Source organism: Schistocerca serialis, chromosome 7 (genome assembly GCF_023864345.2).
Source record: "Schistocerca serialis cubense isolate TAMUIC-IGC-003099 chromosome 7, iqSchSeri2.2, whole genome shotgun sequence".
NCBI classification, from domain to species: Eukaryota; Metazoa; Arthropoda; class Insecta; order Orthoptera; family Acrididae; genus Schistocerca; species Schistocerca serialis.
This window is the reverse complement of record NC_064644.1, coordinates 116,575,541-116,590,549: the sequence shown is the minus strand read 5'-3', so window position 1 is coordinate 116,590,549 and position 15,009 is coordinate 116,575,541.

Here is a 15,009-nt window from a genome sequence, read left to right as displayed (position 1 = left end):
TTGCCGCCGCAACTGGTCTAATTGCTGTCGGCGACAATGGCGTCTCCGCGACGAGTGACAACCGGGCTGAGGCCACAATGGGGACGCCATTAACGCCTTTTACAGCGACGCGGCGGCCACCCTCTGGTTTGAGGACAAGTGTTGCTTGTAAACACGGCGCAGTCGTGCCTGTCAAAGCGTTGTTGACGGTGCTTCCCACGAAACCCGGTGAACTAATAAAATTCTTCTCATGTCAAAACAGTAATCGAATCCATCACTGTAGCTTAGGCAGATCTATTAACAAACTATTAAGTTACGAGAGCACTCCGCACCGTCGTTTTATCGACTGAAGACAACGTGTTTCGAATACCTTCACCTTATCCAGTAATCACCTAAAAAATAAGCCCGACATATATAAGGGGGGGAATCAAAAAGTTTCCCTTTGAGGGCGTTTCTGCAGCGTATAAGCAACGTAGTGTGACTCCGAAACGGATTTACAGGGTGGTCCATTGATAGTGACCGGGGAAAAATATCTCACGAAATAAGCATCAAACGAGAAAACTACGCACGTTGGAAGCACACGAATGCCACACATACCCTGTCTATACGTCGGAGCTTATACAGAGTGGACGACTGATCGTGACCGGGCCAAATATGTGACGAAATAAGCGTCAAACGAAAAAACTACAAAGCACGAAACTTGTCTAGCTTGAAGGGGGAAACCTGATGGCGCTATGGTTGGCCCCTCTAGATGGCGCTGTCATAGATCAAACGGATATCAACTGCGTTTTTTTAAATAGGAACCCCCATTTTTATTACATATTCGTGTAGTACGTAAAAAAATACGAATGTTTTAGTTGGACCACTTTTTTCGCTTTGTGACAGATGGCGCTGTAATAGTCACAAACGTATAAGTACGTGGTATCACGCAACATTCCACCAGTGCGGACGGTATTTGCTTCGTGATACATTACCCATGTTAAAATGGACCGTTTACCAATTGCGGAAATGGTCGATATCGTGTTGATGTATAGCTATTGTGATCAAAATGCCCCACGGGCGTGTGCTATGTATGCTGCTCGGTTTTCTGGATGACATCATCCAAGTGTCCGGACCGTTCGCCGGATAGTTACGTTATTTAAAGAAACAGGGAGTGTTCGGCCACATGTGAAAAGTCAACCACGGCCTGCAACAAATGATGATGCCGAAGTAGGTGTTTTAGCTACGGCTAATCTGCACATCAGGAGCAGACGAATTGCGCGGGAATCGGGAATCTCAAAAACGTCGGTGTTGAGAATGCTACATCAACGACAACAAAATCGTTCAAATGGCTCTAAGCACTATGGGACTTAACATCTGAGGTCATCAGTCCCCTAGACTTAGAACCACTTAATCCTAACTACCCTAAGGACATCACACACATCCATGCCCGAGGCAGAATTCGAACCTGCGACCGTTGCGGTCGCGCGGTTCCAGACTGAAGCGCCTATAGAACCGCTCAGCCACAAAGGCCGGCATCCACGGCCCCCGTACCATGTTTCTATGCACCAGGAATTGCTTCGCGACGACTTTGAACGTCGTGTACAGTTTTGCCACTGGGCACAAGGGAAATTACGGGACGATGACAGATTTTTTGCACACGTTGTATTTAGCGACGAAGCGTCATTCACCAACAGCGGTAACGTAAACCGGCATAATATGCACTATTGGGCAACGGAAAATCCACGATGGCTGCGACAAGTGGAACGTCAGCAACCTTGGCGGGTTAATGTATGGTGCGGCATAATGGGAAGAAGGATAATTGGCCCACATTTTATCGATGGCAATCTAAATGGTGCTATGTATGCTGATTTCCTACGTAATGTTCTTCCGATGTTACTACAAGATGTTTCACTACATGACAGAATGGCGATGTACTTCAACCATGATGGATATCCGGCACATACCTCGCTTTAGATTGAAGCGATATTGAATAGTATATTTCATGACAGGTGGATTGGTCGTTGAAGCACCATAGCATGGCTCGCACGTTCACCGGATCTGACGTCCCCGGTTTTCTTTCTGTGGGGAAAATTGGAGGATTCGTCTAAAATTGTGGGCCATATGTTTGTGACTATTACAGCGCCATCTATCATAAAGCGGAAAAAGTGCTACAACTAAAACATTCATATTTCTTCACGTACTACACGAATAGTAATAAAAAATGGGGGGTCTTATTTAAAAAAACGCAGTTGATATCCGTGTGACCTATGGCAGCGCCATCTAGGGGGCCCAACTATAGAGCTATCTGGTTTCCCCCCTTCAAGCTAGACGAGTTTCATTCTTTGTAGTTTTTTCGTTTGACGCTTATTTCGTCACATATTTGGCCCGGTCACGATCAGTCGTCCACTCTGTATAAGCTCCGACGTATAGACAATGTATGTGTGGCATTCGTGTGGTTCCAACGTGCGTGCAGTAAATGCGAAAATGTGGACTATGGAGATGTTATTACTAAAAGTGTCCAAAAACAGGACGAACGTGCTGTTATTAATTTCTTGGCTGCCGAGGATCAAACGCCGAAAGACATCCATCGAAGAATGAAGAATGTATATGGGGCAGCATGTCGGTTGAAACCCCCCGTCGTTGAACGGTAGGGCAGGGGTTGCTGCTGCTTCATGGGAACACATGTCCCAGCATTGCAAATGTCGTAATGCAGAAGTTATGCCAAGTCAAGTGAGAGACACTCGAGCATCCGACATCTCTCCCTGTGATTATCACCCCTTCGGTCCCTTAAAAAGACCATAGGCCTATATTACTAAACTCTCGTAAAATATACCAAAGGCAGTAGGTTATAAAAATGACTTTTTGTACCTAATTTGGCATGTAACCACTGGAGATCCAACAATTGTAATTAACTAATGAAAAACCTATAAATTACGACTTCCTTTGAATGAAATTGGTGAGTGTTGACACTCTCTGCCATCTCCGGTATTGGTATAAGCATTCCCGCCATGCAACGAGACATCAACACCCATTGGGACATTATTAGATTTTCAATTTCGCGATAGAATTTGAGTGTCAACCCATCTGGCTCAGGGCATCTATGCAAGTAAAGTTCACGATGATTTAGTAGCAAAGTAACACTTCCCCCCCCCCCTCCCCCCCCTTCAGTGTTGTAGATCAAAGTGTCGACGATTCCCTTCGGACGATGGTGTGCATCAGGCTTTTCTTCATGCAGCAGGATACTGTGTTTTAACAGACGGGTATCTTCAACCTGGTGCGTTGGTGGGGTGATTGGTTTAATTCTCATGGCGATTTTGCCTGGCTGGCATACCGATTCTGGACTGTACGGCCTTCGAACGGAAACTGTTTGATCGCTCCTTATAGCTTCCTTATGGAAGAAGTGGTAAATTTCAACCGTCTGCAAAGGTTAGCACTAGCTATCTATACTTCTGGGGGACATTAAAACTTCGCCCGTAGAAAGGATAACAAATGAGGACATTTTATTTATTGTGAGTGTGCCTTATAGTAGAAAGACTGCATTATTAAATCTGCAGATGATTTGGGGGTATACGGGGAGCGAAATTCCGTATACAGAGCTGCAACCTGCTGAGCATCGAGTCTAAATGAATTTTGATGACAAAGACTGGTACCTCATTCCACGCTGCTTCAACTCTGTTCATCGATATAGCAGCACTCCGTCGTCAGGCCACAAGTGGCCCATCGGGACCATCCAACAGCCGTGTCATCCTCAGTTGAGGATGCGGTTAGGAGGGGAGTGGGGTCAGCCCACCGCTCTCCCAGTCGTTGTGATGGTTTTCTGTGACTGGAGCCGCTACTATTCGGTCGAGTAGCTCCTCAATTGGCATCACGAGGCTGAGTGCACCCCGAAAAATGGCAACAGTGCATGACGGCCTCGATGGTCACCCATCCAAGAGCCGGCCATGGCCGACAGCGCTTAACTTCGGTGATCTTACGGGAACCGGTGTATACACTGTGGCAAGGCCGTTGCCCATTCTGTTTATCAATCATAGAGGTTAATTAGTCTCTCGGCAATCTATGACCAGATATTTTCAGTGTGTGAGAGATTTGGAGAACATGTTGGCCAGGGCAAAAATGGAACAACCTCTGTACCGAGATGGGTATCCTAGCACACGCAGCATGTGGTCTTGTGTTATCTTACTGAATCATAACGTTACAGAGACCTCGAAAATGGGGTATCGCCACCACCCTTAAAACGTCTGCTATCCAAATTATCGGATGCGTGAACCAGAAATGAGTGTGTTGTATACTCAATGGCACTCTGTAACGTCACGTCTGGTACTGGACTAATATGACTGTGGCGATCGGAGTCTGGCCACGTTTATTCTCTTGGAGGGGCTCCATACACAGGTACATCCATTGGTATGCTGTATGCAGAAACGAAGCTAGTAGGACGATGTGGCGCCACTGCTGTATCCAGCGTTGTTGGACGCATCACTGTCGGAGCCTGTCCCCCCCCCCCCCGCCCCCTCCCTCCACTGTCGCACCAAAGGAAATCGTGACAATAATCACCATGGAGACAGTTAGTGGTGTTCCACAGGTCGTCGTAAGGTATGTGCGGATATTTGTCTTGCAAGCCCATTTCCTGTCTCTTCCAGTACGTGGCGTCTCTGTAGAAAGAGTATGTCTCTCATCTCGGGCTGAGATCCTGCGTTACATGTATTTGGCCCTCCTTAGCCTATTGATTCCATATTCAGATAACAGTCGTAGAGTTCCGACTAATGCGGGAAAAAAAACAAGCTCAAGAATTTGGACAACAGATTCATTGAAGTGAGCAAGATATTAGTCGTAATGTGGTCAGCAGTAACAAGAGTGCAGTTCATTCACCAGCGTCCTTTCCTCCACAAGATTTCCTTATATCTCTGCGCCAAGCCCCATTTACCAGATTTACAAGAGTATGCACGTGTGTTGTCTGTCACTGCTAACATTTTTGCCTCCTCAGCCTTGTATCTACTGCCTGCACGTCATAGTCTACCAGCGAAGATACAGATCTAATCGAGTAATGTCATAAGTAGAGACCAGATTATATGCATCGTAAAACCTTAAAATATTCATGCAAATACGGATGAAAATGCTTAAAAATGCATGGAAAGTGTCGAAATATGCAAGATCAAATAATAAAAATGCATGGTAGTTACAGCGTGTGTTATATCTCAAAGTTGAACCTGTGGATATCAGTTACGAGGAAGAGCGCCGACCACGCGAAAAATCGGTACATTTAGAACGCTGATATCATTTTCTGAGTACTTTCTGGTGGAGGTTAGGAAGGGAGCCTTTCTGCGATTATTTCATAAAAATTTGCAAAATGGGGACGCATATCGTGTTTCAAGAATTTTTCCTTCTTCGCTATTGTTGTCGATAACAAGCGGATACGATGCGAGTGAGTCACAGCGAAACAGTCTATATGTACAGCGCCAACATCAAGATACATCTCACGCAGAGGGGCACGCTCAAAAAGTCCGTAATATTTTATTTAAAAAGCAACATACATCATGATTTTTCGAACAGCATTAACTTTTAATTAATACTATTGGACCAAAAGCATCATTTACAATTTATTTTACATTTTTCTGCTACTGTAAACATAAACGACCAAGTACTGTTCCAAATGTTCGGTAGTAAGGTTGTGTTATCGATCACTCAAAACATTTTTATGAGCAGAAAAGGACTGTTCTACATCAACTGAGGTAACTTGGATGTATTTGAATTTGGGTTCTATGTCGACACTTAGTGTTTCTGGTAAAAGTTCACCTGTCCCATTAATAAAACTATCAATTTGGCACATGGGTTCAAAGTCTGGGTTGTTGTTTAAAATGTTTTCAAACTTTCCTTTAAGTTTTCTTTGGAATACCTCTGGCAGTTATGAGTTCACAAGAATAATTTTATTCATTAACTGAATAGATTCAGTGAACGGCAAATCTTGAGTTTCAAGCTTTTTGATACTTGCAGGTATACTGGAGAAATGAGTGCTAATCACAGCAATGTCTTTTTTAATACCAGAATCATTAAAAACTTCATTGCACTGGCAAACTGTAAAAGCCTCTGCACTATCGAAGTCGTTTGCAACCTTCTAATGACCTCGGAATGTTCACTGTAAAACAACACAGCTTCGACCCACGTACCCCAACGAGTTACCACTGGTTCGGGAGGTAAAGGCACATTTGGTAGTTTTTCTTTGCAGGTCTTGATGCGAGCGGGAGCCTTTAGAAACACATTCTTTGTTGATGAAATCAGTTTATTTACATTCATAAACGTGGAACGTACTTCTTCAGCAAGGCGATGTACTCTTTGAGTAAAGCACGCCGCATGAATCAAATTTCGATAAAATACTCCGAGGTCTTTTTCTGCTTTGATCGTATAAGGACAGCATCTGAAATAATGACAAACACCCTTTCATTTGCAGAAGATTCTGGAAATATTTTTCTAATACCCTCACCCACAAATCTGGGGATATTAGACTGATAATTTTTTAAGTTATTTGCAGGCCACTACATTCGAAGAAGAAAGCTCTTCTTTTAAAGCACCAACAATTAAATTTGCAATGTAACGGCCATGTGTCTGTAGTTTCGTCAACTGAAATCCAGATGATGCTGTCCTTGAGTTCATTGCGTATTTCTTCCAGAACATTTACGTAAATTGTCGGTATGTAACTTTTACGCAATGTTGATTCATTTGGTATACTTTGATTTAAGCAATATTTGCACAGGAAGGCTTTGAGGATAGGGTTTGTAAGTTTGTGAAGAGGAATATTGCTTACAATGAATGCTTCACGCAGATCCACGTTAAATTGACTTTTTTGGTTACCTTTGGGCAAATCCCTGCTACTGCAACTTGCTGTTGTCAGAATTTGTTGTTGTGATCCTTTCTTCTGTATTCCTGCGATGTGATGACTTTGTCTTGACGTGATGGTCTATTTGAAACTTTTTTTGCACGAAACGTTTTTCTCTTAAACTCGACAATATAAAACAATTACGTCACATGTAAATGTTCCAGGATGGTCAGTTAGTTACCCATGAAACGACGTTTCATTTTTCGGGCGGCATGGCGCACAACACGTTACACACTACTCGTCGTAAACACATTGAACTGTGTACAAGTAAATAGAAAGCTAAACTGAAACACTGGACGTGCGATTAAATGCTCGCGTATTTGCATTTAATTGTTGCCGACGCGTACGGTATGACAGCGGAGAGGATCAACCGGGAGCGCGGGCACGGAGGCATTGACTCTGTCTGCCCGTTCCTGTTCCTCTTCTGTAATGATTTCGCTAGACAGTGGCCTTTCGGTTAGCGATTGCACGCAGTTCTAGGTCGCGGCCAATCTGTGAGACATCAAAACTAGATTCAGCTAGAGACCGCGTCTAAATTTTTAAAATGTAGTAAACATAGAGGAAAATACGCGTTGTCACTAGTTTTTAGTTAAAATATGCAATAAGCGGTGAAAAGGAGCCAAATATGCAAATGCATATGCAACAAGCAAATGCATGTAATCCGGTTTCTGGTCATAAGTCATAATACGAGTGCTATAGTGTGCTATTTGATATTTCAAACCTTTAAGAGCCATAAAATTGCAGTATAAAATCACCATGATCTCCTGACAAGATTGTGCGAGGCTGTAACGCAGAAATGTTACAGTAAGTTGTGCAAGGGAGTTTATTTCCAGCATGACAACACAATGGTACTTTCTTCCCAGTGGATAGCAACATATTGGGTTTCTTTGGAATATGAAATTTGGTCCTGTCATCCAATCAGTCACCCAGTGGCTTCTTCTCCCTTCCTCACTTGAAGAGCTTACTATCCAAAACATCAACGAGATTGTAGCAGAAGTGGAGCAGTTCTTCAAAGTTCAGTGTCTAAAGTTCGCGTTGGTTAGGGATCTGCCAGCTCGTACACCGTGAAAAAAATTGATACTTCATTTGGAAAATATGTTTACAACAATTAACTGTAGGATCAAAACTCCTGGTCGTAAGTATCTCTTTTCATTGTGACAATACGATCTTTATGATGAGCCCTTGCATGTTAATTCCTGGATGCATGAATGGCTGAACACACAATGGGGTTTATAGTATCTTTACCCCATAAAAAATACAAAATGCTGTTTATTAAAAAAATATTATCAAAATATGATGGATTTTAGTTTCAGATAATGAGTAAGGTCGTATTTATGACGATATTGTGACCTTCATTTTAGTATATGAAATACTATCTCATGAATTACGTTATATCTTTTCTGAGGTTACACAATAATCTTTCAATTTGAACTGGACTCACTGTGGAAGTTCTGCTGATTAAAAAAAAAGACTCTTATAAATAATTGTACTACATCCTTTGAAAATATTTTTTTTATGCAGTTGCTGCATATTGGACTAGTTTTTATGTCTAATTGCTGAAATCACATGAAATGTCTTCTTTTGGGCGAATTTCCGGTTTCGGCAATGTTGGACTGTTTTCGAGTAATTCCACAACGTGCCATGTTTTGTAGAACATCTTTTGGAGGTGTGCCTTGTTGACTCTCCTCCATATGAGACATTTATTTCTTGCCTAAGTGCTTGAGTAATAATTCTTCTGTTAGCAGATTTGTCTACCAGGTAGTTCGAATGTTGCTGTTAAAATAAACACATGGCATTTGTGGTTGCTGCTTCATAAGACAAAATTCCGTCTCCTTGACAGTCTCATGATGTGTATGTACGTTCTCTCTGGTCAAGAAAAATAGCTCCTGATTTAGTTTTAGTATAGAATGAAGCTGTCTCTGGCTTCTTTATAAGTCGATGTGTGCAGAGAACTTAGCGGTGTGACACTTCTGTTGTTTTTGGGTACATAACTTACAATTGTTAAACTGTCTTTGAAACTAAACAATGAGGATTAAACATCTCTGGACTAGAAGGCGTTCATCTCTGATACAATTGCCTTCTGGTTTTGTCTCAAAGTACCCACTGCGGTAATCTTTTCCTACTATATTTCCTCAAGCAACGGAACAATTTCGAAAAAAATGTCGATTGTAATACTTGTTGAGGTCCTTCGGACATCTTTGTTAGTGTTTTTACTGTGGCCATGGATAAACTATTCCATGTCTGGCGTATGAATAGCAAAGCCAAAATATTTCGACTTCGTCTTCCCCTGGTTTGCTGGAAATATACTGAATAAACTTGTAATAGTCTCTGAAAGTGACAAGGTGCTCAGCAACTGTTAATGTGTGCGTGAATTTTAAGGGATCAAACTACTGAGGTAAGCAACAGTTAATATTTCATCGGGATTCATCCTTTGTCGGCAGTTTTCTATGAAAAGTTCTCCAATGTAGCGAAGTGGCTTTATACTGTCATTATTGCTTCTGGCCTCTCTGTTCCGTTTCTCACTGAATCTCAACATTTTTCGCGTATCTTCAATTGTATTAACGGAAAATGAGGCCAAGTAAGATTGGAGAAGTTATCCTGAAACAGCTCTCTGTTTCATACCTAGCGACGTGGCGGAGTGGTTAGCACTCTGGGATCACATTCGCGAGGACGACAGTTCGAGCCCGCCTCCGGCCATCCTGATTAGGTGTTCCGTTGTTTCCCTAAATCGCTTCAGGCAAATGCCGGGGTCTTTGTTTTAGAAGAGCACGGCCGATTTTCTTCCCCATCCTTCCCTAATGCGAGTTTCTGCTGCGTCTCTAATGACCTCGTACGGTACGTTAAACACTAATATCCTATTGCTCCCCCTCTCTGACCAGTCTCTACTGCAGCAGTATAATCAGGAGTCTAAAAAATGCCCCAAATTCCTTTTTACCCAATTCTTTTCCTTGACATTAGCAATACGCCTAACTTCTAAAATAGTGCAACGAGCCATTTCCTCTAACATTATTTTGAGTAGTAACACAGTTACAGTAGCGCTTACTTATCAGGTGGAATTTTCATGATTGTGTGTACCCGAAATCTCTTGAATGGTGACGATGATGTAATGCACTGGCTTCCATCTCGACTGATAAGGAAATCAACACTTCTGTAATCAACCTCGTCTAATTCTTCACTGATTTCTTCAGTTGGGGCACTAGAAGACGCAGATTCATTTTTCATGGGGGCATCAGTGACTGAATCGCTATTATCTTCCTAATGAAAGACAGTTTCGTCCTCAAGCTATTCAGAAGTTGTCGATCACTTATACGAGGGTAACTCCAAAAGAAATGCACACTATTTTTGTAAAAATACAGTTTTCATTCTGCATGTGTGAAAGTTTTAGTGTGTAGATGCATCCTTCGCCCTTGTTTTCAAACATATTTCAACCTGTTCCCGAGAGTGCCGCCGTCAGAGCATGTCTTCAAGATGGCTGCTACACTTGACGTTCGTCAGAAACAACGTGCTGTCATAGAATTCCTCTGCTGTGAAAACTAGACTGTGAGAAACATCCACAAGAGGTTGAAAAAGGTGTATAGAGATGCTGCTGTCGAGCGCAGTACAGTTAGTCGGTGGGCAAGCAGGTTACGTGATGAAAGCGGGCACGGCAATATTGAGCATTGTCCTCGCAGCTGCAGGCCTCGTACTGCACACACTCCAGAAAATGTGCAGGGAGTTTACGAATTGGTGACTGCTGACAGACGCATCACAGTGAACGAATTGTCACGCTACGTTGGGATAGGGGAAGGAAGTGTTTGCAGAATACTGAAAGTGTTGCCGTTAAAAAGGGTTTGTGCCAGGTGGATTCCCAGGATGTTGACAGTGGCTCACAAAGAAACAAGAAAAACGGTATGTAGCGAACTTTTGGAACAGTACGAGAATGGTGGAGTTGAATTTCTTGGAAGAATTGTGACGGGTGATGAAACATGGCTCCATCATTTTTCACCAGAGACGAAGAGGCAATCAATGGAGTGGCATCATGCAAATTAAACCAAGAAAAAAAATTCAAAACCACACCTTCTGCAGGAAAAGTTATGGCTACGGTGTTTCTGAATTCCAAAGGAGTCTTGCTTGTGGACATCATGCCAAGTGGAACCACCATAAATTCTGATGCATATGTGACGCCACTGAAGAAACTTCAAGCTCGACTGGGTCGTGTTCGATCACATCGGCAAAAGCAGGATGTTTTGCTGTTGCACGACAATGCAAGCCCACATGTCAGTCAGAAAACCATGGAAGCGATCACAAAACTCGGATGGACAACACTGAAACACCCGCCTTACAGTCCTGACCTGGCTCCATATGACTATCGTCTCTTTGGGAAACTGAAAGACTCTCTTCATGGAACAAGGTTTGAAGATGATGACTCCCTTGTGCACGCTGCCAAACAGTGGCTCCAACAGGTTGGTCCAGAATTTTACCGTGCGGGTATACAGGCGCTGGTTCCAAGATGGCGTAAGGCAGTTGAGAGGGATGGAAATTATATGGAGAAATGAAAATATTGTTCCTAAAGGATGTATCTACACACTGTAAAACTTTAAAACACGTAGAATAAAAGATGGATTAAAAAAAATAGTGTGCATTTCTTTTGGAGTGACCCTCGTAGTAAGTCGGATGATGTTCATTTGCTTCTAAGAGATAATGTGGAATCCTAGCTGTAAGTAAAGGATAAAAGTATCTTGCATAATTACTGTGTTTATGACCTGACACAAATTTAGCGCAAAGAAATGAACTTACCTTTCAAAAAGGATACTCGAGTGTAGCTTTGACAGCACTTATTACCTGCCTCCGTGGCCGAGGTTGCCGACGTAAGCCTGTGCGCTGGAGCTCGAGTCGGAGGTAAGCCGGTTCGAATGCGAGAGATGGGTGAAACTTTCACTGCTAGTATCTGGGCGGCAATTTGAGAAGAGGCAGTGGCATGCAGTACCTCATCACCAATCAATGCCTTGGGTTAAATTCCAAGCCTCTCCGCAGTGTCCCATGAAGAAAACGCAAGCGACACGGTTGATGGCGATCCGTCCGACGAATAAGGACGTTAAGATCGGCGACCCCCTTGATGCTCTTCGAGAGCTGTAGGCTTGCTCCGGCACCAGGTTTCACCGTCTCCCTTCTCTCATCCTCTCCATCACTAACATGACATTACACTACGCTACACAGACACCCATTACAGTTATCTACACTTAACAGGTACACTTATACACACGGCTCATCCTTCGCGTAGGAAAGACGCCTGCGGGCGCCGAGGATAGTAAAACCTCCGCCAGCTTTGACTCCATGAGGAACCGTTATTCGTAGCGACTGTATATTATTACAATGAGGGAAAGGAACACAGCAGTCAGTCGCATCCCACTGGTTTCTTATTACGCCTGCATATCCACATTTCAGAAATAGCTATCTTCAGTGCTAAAATACAAGGAAATTACAGAATCAAAACTGATTTACATAAAACGATAAGTAAAACAGCACTTAATTCAATAGAAATGACCAATTTATGCAAACATACCATTTGAGTGAGTTATAATCCAACAAATTCCCAGCAGTGTGTGTCACCACATGACTTTATTGGTGTACAGGCAGAAGGAAACTGAGGTTGCTGCTTACAAGAGCAGCAGCTTCAATTTGCGTCATGTAGTGCAAGCAACGCCCTATATATTCGAAAAACTAGCTACCCAAGTTCCTCTCCGATATAGTAGTTCAAAATCCATTTTTATTCAATAAAATCGGCACTTGTATATAAATGTGACCTTTAAAATATATTAAGAAACGTCGATTTACAATGTGTAGAGTCGTATGTTAGTGGTGAAGCGACCAGCCAGTCTTATGCAGTCGATCATTAACTGGTTCGTGTAACTGTCCCATATAGAATTGTTACTTCACGTTCTAAACAAAAACTAAAAAAAATTTTGGAAAATCATCTTGATGAAATACAATTAGCCCTACATACCATTTGGAAAATCGATTTTTCCCCCTGCAAGTATTATAAAGCTTGAAACTCAAGCTTTTGCGTGGAATGAATCTATTCAGTTAATGAATAAAATTATTCTTGTGAACTGCTAACTGCCAGAGGTGTTCCCAAGAAAACTTAAAGGAAAGTTTGAAAACATTTTAAACAACAACACAGACTTTGAATCCTTGTGCCAAATTGATAGTTTTATTAGTTAAACAGATGAACTTTTGCCAGAAACACCAAGTGTCAACAGAGCACCCAAATTAAAATTCGTCAGAAGCTAAAATCTAGCGTAGTCGCTAGAGCCGTAATGGTTAAGTGATCCACTAAATAAATAATTTAAAAGTATTATCAGTGTTCACACAAACCGTTCTTTTTAAGATCTGTTAGCATGATAGTAAAATTCTGAATTTCAACAACACAAAGCTATTTTAACCCGGTACAATTAATGAAAACATACTAAAGCCCTTTATTGAAGTAAATTTCTAAAGTAACGTATGGTGTTGCTCCAGTTGTGATGCACATCTTGGATAGAACGATAGGCTCATAGTTGAATGCTATTTTACTTGTTTGATGGTAAAACCGATATAGCATTGGACAGTGCCAATGAAATGAAAGACAAATTGATGGAGTGATGATAATAACTTACGTTTCCACATGTTACCGTACCTAGTGTAGTCATATTTAAGGCAGGCCAACATCTTGATTACAACTCCCTCCTCTTCCTCTCCCCACCATCTCTTATCAGACCTCAGTACCCATCACGACTATTCGTCAATCTCTCTCCATACACGCGCTTCTTTTCATCCACCGTTCCAAAGTAGACCCCTTCCAGTTTTAGTGAAAGTCCACAGTGCACCGTTTTTAATAATCAGTGTACCTCCTGTCATGTTCAGTGTTTTTTTAAGTTTTTTCCTCAAGTGCTTAGTGGTCTTCAAGTCTTTCTCAAGTGTTTTTAACTGTGCCTTCTGTCCACATTTTTATCACTGTTTTTAAACAATTCATCAAGATAGTATTATAATATTTATATCTCTCCCATCCACGTCATCTTTTCAAATAATTTAAAATTTGTAGTACGTAATTCTTCTTGTTATTTTGTTTTAGCGTCTAAGTTAGCACTGAGTGCTATTGGCTGAAGAGCGGATTATTTGTACAGCTGCCAGCTCCCCCACCCCAATTTCACATAGGACGAGATTGAATGAAATAACGGTAAAGAGAAAAAAATAGATATTAGTTTACTCCTGGGTCGTGACATCTCCTGCCCTGAAGCGGGAGACCAGCAAAAAGCTCCCAGAACCGGCTGCTCTTCACCTGCACCGTATCCTGATGCATTTTAAAGCTATTATGCAAATATACTTGCAGATTTTTCAATAAATGTGGGTTTTAAACTACTATACCGGAGAGGAATGGGTTAGCTACTTTTTGGAATATAGTGGGCGTTACTTAACGCTACATGACGCAAAACTGTGGCTGCTGTACTTATTATAAACAAAAACCTCAGTTTCCTTCTGTCTGTACAACAATAAAGCCGTGTGGTGACATGTACTGCTGGGCGTTTGTTGGATTATAACTCAGCCAAATGGTATGTTGGCTAAAATGGATCATTTATATTGAATAACACGTCGTTTTACTTACTTTTCTTTTACGTAAATCACTTCTGATTCTGTAACTTCCTTGTATTTTGACGCTGAAGTGGCTATTTATAGCTGAAATGTGGATATGCAGGAATAATAAAAAAACAATGGGATTGTGATTGATTGCTTTCTTCCTATTCTTCCTTGTAGGAAAAAGCTTTGCAATTAAACGGCTGAACCTGCCCTTAGGGGTCTCCCATCCATTCATGCCATACTTTACTTTCACAGTACTTCTTGATTTTTCAGTAACGAGTGTAGCTGTGCCGAACTGCTAATCCTTGTTAGTAATCTTCGCGATATAATGTGGTATTCAGACAAAAGATATATAAACTATTCGGAAGATTGCTTGTTCATTGAGGGGTTTCAAAGAGCCGTTGTACCAGGTGATCAGAAAGTCAGTATAAATTTGAAAACTGAATAAATCACGGAATAATGTAGATAGAGAGGTACAAATTGACACACATGCTTGGAATGGCATGAGGTTTTATTAGAACCAAAAAAATACAAAAGTTCAAAAAATGTCCGACAGATGACTCTTCATCTGATCAGAACAGCAATAA